Below are 6,078 nucleotides of genomic sequence, written 5' to 3'. Positions count from 1 at the left end.
AACGCGTAATGATGGCTATAAGAGCAGTGTCTCTGCCAACACGGGTGCCCGATGCGAGGTTGCGCCTGATTTTATGCAGCCCCACATAACGTACCTGTCATGTGTTTCCTTCTTCATGATAATTCTTGGCCGCACGCTGCAGTGGCGATGAGGACGCCCTTGCAACGTTTTCGATGGGGAGTGTCTGATCGCTCACCATACAGCCCAGACTTGGCTACCTCTGATGTTCATCTTTGGTCACATGAGCTACTGGTTATGAACACAACATTTTGTCACAGACATTGAATTGTGGCGTAGAGAAGTGGCAGAAGGAACAAATGGCTCTATTCTATGACGAGGGTATTGGAAAGTTGGTGCAGTGCCGTGACAGATGTCTAAGTCGGTGCGGCAACTATGTAGAGAAGTAGCTGGAAGGTGTAGGAAACTGCTTCAAATAAAACATTTTTGATTTTCACTGTGGTTTCCATTTCGCTACTGACTGGACCTCGTACTTGTCATAAATTTCAACTTGATGCCTCTACCTGTTACTGACCAAATGGGGTCTTAAGAGATGGACACACAAACACACGAATAACAAATGGTAAAAAATATATAATGTGTGATATAATTACAAATTAACAATTTTCGGATTTTTTTCCTTTACTTGTTAAAACATTACTTCTTGCCAAACTTCATGATTCTATGTCAGGGAAGTATCCTATATGTTTTGATGAGTGAGTTTGGGAGTTTCGAAATATGTGACACAAATGCTCATGTCTTTGACTGCACTGACTTAGATATTTAAATTTTTTACATCTCCAAGGAACCGTAGACCTTAGTATTTGAGATAAATTTCAGGTTGAAACGTCTATCCGTTCTTGAGAAAAAGGGATTTTAAGAGACGGAGAGACAGACTTACAGACAACAAACTGCACCTGTAAGGGTTTCATTTTTGCGATTGGCATACGGAACCGTAAAAATGAAGTCAGCGCCGAATGCACGCCTGAAAAGACGCACACAGTGAAGGAGTACAGTGTCAAAGTAGCGTTGACTGGTGAGTCTACTGCGCTCAAGGATATGGAGGTCAGTACGTCCATGTAACACTGTGCCTCCTCACACCACAAAACTTGGACCACCAAGTGCTGTACATACTCTCATATGTCTTCCAGGAATATGCACTCTCATATCGATTACAAGGAACTATTGCTACTTATGGACTCTTAGCAGGTAATGCTTTGTTGTTGTTGTTGTTGTTGTTGTCTTCAGTCCTGAGACTGGTTTGATGCAGCTCTCCAAGATACTCTATCCTGTGCAAGCTTCTTCATCTAACAGTACCTACTGCAACCTACATCCTTCTGAATCTGCTTAGTGTATTCATCTCTTGGTCTCCCTCTACGATTTTTACCCTCCACGCTGCCATCCAATGCTAAATTTGTGATCCCTTGATGCCTCAAAACATGTCCTACCAACCGATCCCTTCTTCTAGTCAAGTTGTGCCACAAACTTCTCTTCTCCCCAATCCTGTTCAATACCTCCTCATTATAATTAAATGTGTCCTTTGAGACTCCTGTCTCGTTATTATCTCACGATAATGATCAAATATGATCGAAGCAGACTAAATCAATTAAAATTTGTGCCGCAGCCGGGACTCGAACCCGGGTCTTCTTGCTTACTAGGCAGATATGCTACCACTACACCCCCGAGGCACTATAGCAGACATAGCTGCACGAACTACCTAGGTCGAGTTCCCTCCCCAACACAAACTTTAATTCATTTTCCCTTAATATTGTCACTATTGCCAGGGCTCGCCGGTATTTATATATATATATATATATATATATATATATATATATATATATATATATATATATTATCGTGAGATAATAACGAGACAGGAGTCTCAAAGGACACATTTAATTATAAGATCTGAGAAGATCACCATATGGTACAGCAGACGTCCCGCTACGTCCAATGCTGGGTAGCTCGCCAATACCGGCGAGCCCTGGCAATAGTGACAATATTAAGGGAAAATGAATTAAAGTTTGTGTTGGGGAGGGAACTCGACCTAGGTAGTTCGTGCAGCTATGTCTGCTATAGTGCCTCGGTGGTGTAGTGGTAGCATATCTGCCTAGTAAGCAAGAAGACCCGGGTTCGAGTCCTGGCTGCGGCACAAATTTTAATTGATTTAGTCTGCTTCGATCATACCTCCTCATTAGTTACGTGATCTATCTTCAGCATTCTTTTGTAGCACCACATTTCGAAAGCTTCTATTCTCTTCTTGTCCAAACTAGTTATCGTCCATGTTCCACTTCCATACATGGCTACACTCCAAACAAATACTTTCAGAAACGACTTCCTGATACATAAATCTACACTCCTGGAAATGGAAAAAAGAACACATTGACACCGGTGTGTCAGACCCACCATACTTGCTCCGGACAATGCGAGAGGGCTGTACAAGCAATGATGACACGCACGGCACAGCAGACACACCAGGAACCGCGGTGTTGGCCGTCGAATGGCGCTAGCTGCGCAGCATTTGTGCACCGCCGCCGTCAGTGTCAGCCAGTTTGCCGTGGCATACGGAGCTCCATCGCAGTCTTTAACACTGGTAGCATGCCGCGACCGTATGTGCAGTTGACGGATTTTGAGCGAGGGCATATAGTGGGCATGCGGGAGGCCGGGTGGACGTACCGCCGAATTGCTCAACACGTGGGGCGTGAGGTCTCCACAGTACATCGATGTTGTCGCCAGTGGTCGGCAGAAGGTGCACGTGCCCGTCGACCTGGGACCGGACTGCAGCGACGCACAGATGCACGCCAAGACCGTAGGATCCTACGCAATGCCGTAGGGGACCGCACCGCCACTTCCCAGCAAATTAGGGATACTGTTGCTCCTGGGGTATCGGCGAGGACCATTCGCAACCGTCTCCATGAAGCTGGGCTACGGTCCCGCACACCGTTAGGCCGTCTTCCGCTCACGCCCCAACATCGTGCAGCCCGCCTCCAGTGGTGTCGCGACAGGCGTGAATGGAGGGACGAATGGAGACGTGTCGTCTTCAGCGATGAGAGTCGCTTCTGCCTTGGTGCCAATGATGGTCGTATGCGTGTTTGGCGCCGTGCAGGTGAGCGCCACAATCAGGACTGCATACGACCGAGGCACACAGGGCCAACACCCGGCATCATGGTGTGGGGAGCGATCTCCTACACTGGCCGTACACCTCTGGTGATCGTCGAGGGGACACTGAATTTTGCACGGTACATCCAAACCGTCATCGAACCCATCGTTCTACCATTCCTAGACCGGCAAGGGAACTTGCTGTTCCAACAGGACAATGCACGTCTGCATGTATCCCGTGCCACCCAACGTGCTCTAGAAGGTGTAAGTCAACTACCCTGGCCAGCAAGATCTCCGGATCTGTCCCCCATTGAGCATATTTGGGACTGGATGAAGCGTCGTCTCACGCGGTCTGCAGGTCCAGCACGAACGCAGGTCCAACTGTGGCGCCAGGTGGAAATGGAATGGCAAGCCGTTCCACAGGACTACATCCAGCATCTCTACGATCGTCTCCATGGGAGAATAGCAGCCTGCATTGCTGCGAAAGGTGGATATACACTGTACTAGTGCCGACATTGTGCATGCTGTGTTGCCTGTGTCTATGTGCCTGTGGTTCTGGCAGTGTGATCATGTGATGTATCTGACCCCAGGAATGTGTCAATAAAGTTTCCCCTTCCTGGGACAATGAATTCACGGTGTTCTTATTTCAATTTCCAGGAGTGTATATTCGATGATAACAACTTTCTCTTCTTCAGAAACGCTTTCCTTGCCATTGCCATTCTACATTTTATATCCTCTCTACATCGACCACCATCAGTTATTTTACTTCCTAAATAGCAAAACTTCTTTACTACTTTAAGTCTCTCATTTCCTAATCTAATTCCCTCAGCATCACCCGATTTAATTTGACTGCATTCCATTATCCTCGTTTTGCTTTTGTTGATGTTCATCTTATATCCTCCTTTCAAGACACTTTCCATTCCGTTCAACTGCTCTTCCAAGTCCTTTGCCGTCTCTGACAGAATTACAATGTCGTCGGCGAACCTCAAAGTTTTTACTTCTTCTCCGTGAATTTTAATACCTACTCCAAATTTTTCTTTTGTTTCCTTTACTGCTTGCTCAATATACAGATTGAATAACATCGGGGAGAGGCTACAACCCTGTCTCACTCCTTTCCCAACCACTGCTTCCCTTTCATGCCAATCGACTCTCTTGACTGCGATCTGGTTTCTGTACAAATTGTAAATAGCCTTTTGCTCCCTGTATTTTACCCCTGCCACCTTCAGAAATTGTAATGCTTGTAACTTAGAAATCGGTCATTACAATTACATTTCAACAAACTGTCAGTCATTGCACTTATACTTTCTGCCATGAAGGCTGTAGCTGCAGCGCTTCCACCTGCTAACACTGGAATACGGCTCATACGAAAATATTCAGTATGCAAATTTCAGCCAACCTATTTAAAAACAATATCACATGACAGACAAAACAGTAAAACATCGCAAAGAAAACTTTAAAATGTGAAAAGAAAGTATTAGGGGCTTTTATTACGATTAAAGGCAACCATAGATATCTATGGCTTAGCGACAAGTTACACAAGTAACTCCGTGGCCATCAGCATTTGGGGGACTGAGAATCCGCATCTCGCGATCGTGAAATCTCTTCTCCCTCATTGGGTGACGGTGTGATGTGTAATGTCCAGTCACGGAATAATCGGTGCGATATTCCTTGATGGCATGGTGACTACCGAAAGGTACTTGAAGGTTTTGAAAGATGATTTCATCCCCATTATCCAAAGTGATCCTGATTTCGACAAGATGTGGTACATGCAATACGGAGCTCGACCTCGTCGAAGCAGAAGAATGGAGGAGGACTTTCGGGACCGCATTCTGGGTCGGGTACCCAGAGGCCACTGGCATGGGCCTCGATTGCCCGCCATATTCTCCGGATCTGAGCACAGGTGACTCCTTTTTGTGGGGCTATATTAAAGACAAGGTGTACAGCAATAACCCCAAAACCATTGCTGAGATGAAAACAGCTATTCAGGAGGACATCAACAGCATCGATGTTCCAATACTTCAGCGGGCTATGCAGAATTTCGTTATTCGTTTGCGTCGCATCATCGCCTATGACGGCAGGGAATCGAACACTTCATAACCTAAATCCTAGTATCTGTAGTGACGTTTACATGTTGAACAAAGTGCGTGCACACCGTTGTTTGTAATTAATTTACTTTTTTTCATAGACTTCAATAACTGTCACTCTGTATTTGTAGGTTGTCCCAGGAATGGCCCATATTTCTTGATATGGTAGGGACGATCATTCGAAGCAAGAAGTATAGTAAACATCGGATTGGGAAGGAGAGCCTGGTCCCCGGCACGAATCCGCCCGACGGACTTGTGTCGAGGTGCAGTGAGCCGGCCCGTCTGTGGACGGTTTTTAGGGGTTTTTCATCTGTCTCGGTGAATGCGGGCTGGTCCCCCTTATTTCGCCTCAGCTACACTATGTCGGCGATTACTGCGCAGACAAGTTCTCCACGTACACATACACCACTATTACCTTACCACGCAAACATAGGGGTTACACTCGTCTGGTGTGAGACGTTCCCTAGCCCTGAATGAGTGGTTCGGTGTGGGGTGGCGGAGGGATGAAGTGGACTGAGGTAGTTGTCGTGGGGTTGTGGACCACTGCGGCTGCGGTGGGGATGGAGCCTCTTCGTCGTTTCTAGGCCCCCAGTTGACATACAATAAAATACAATACAATAGTAAACATATGACTCTAAAACGCATATCTTAAGAGGTATGAGCTCTTCTTCATCTTCCAAACTTTGAGACAAGTCTGTCTACTGCAAGCTCTTTGCTCCCCATATTTTGCGAAGAGGTAGGGGGAACCAAAACAGGTGGTGATAGCTTTCAAGATATCCACTTCAGTGTCCATGTTTACTAGACTTTTTGCTTCGAATGTTCGTTCTTGTCGTGTTCCTGAATATTGGCCACACCTCCAGAGATACAATGTAGATGTGGAGCATTGGAGCATTCAAGG

The 6,078-nt window shown here is 46.1% G+C and overlaps 1 non-coding gene across 1 annotated transcript; it reads left to right on the top strand.

Annotated features, from left to right (window-relative positions):
- Positions 1-2,077: 2,077 nt before the first annotated feature.
- On the top strand, positions 2,078-2,149 carry Trnat-agu (transfer RNA threonine (anticodon AGU)). The gene has a single exon. It is a non-coding gene; the product is annotated as a tRNA-Thr (tRNA).
- Positions 2,150-6,078: the final 3,929 nt, after the last annotated feature.

The sequence above is a fragment of the Schistocerca gregaria genome, chromosome 8 (assembly GCF_023897955.1).
Source record: "Schistocerca gregaria isolate iqSchGreg1 chromosome 8, iqSchGreg1.2, whole genome shotgun sequence".
NCBI lineage: Eukaryota > Metazoa > Arthropoda > Insecta > Orthoptera > Acrididae > Schistocerca > Schistocerca gregaria.
The sequence above is the reverse complement of the archived record's forward strand: the minus strand, read 5'-3'. Positions and strand labels throughout refer to the sequence as shown.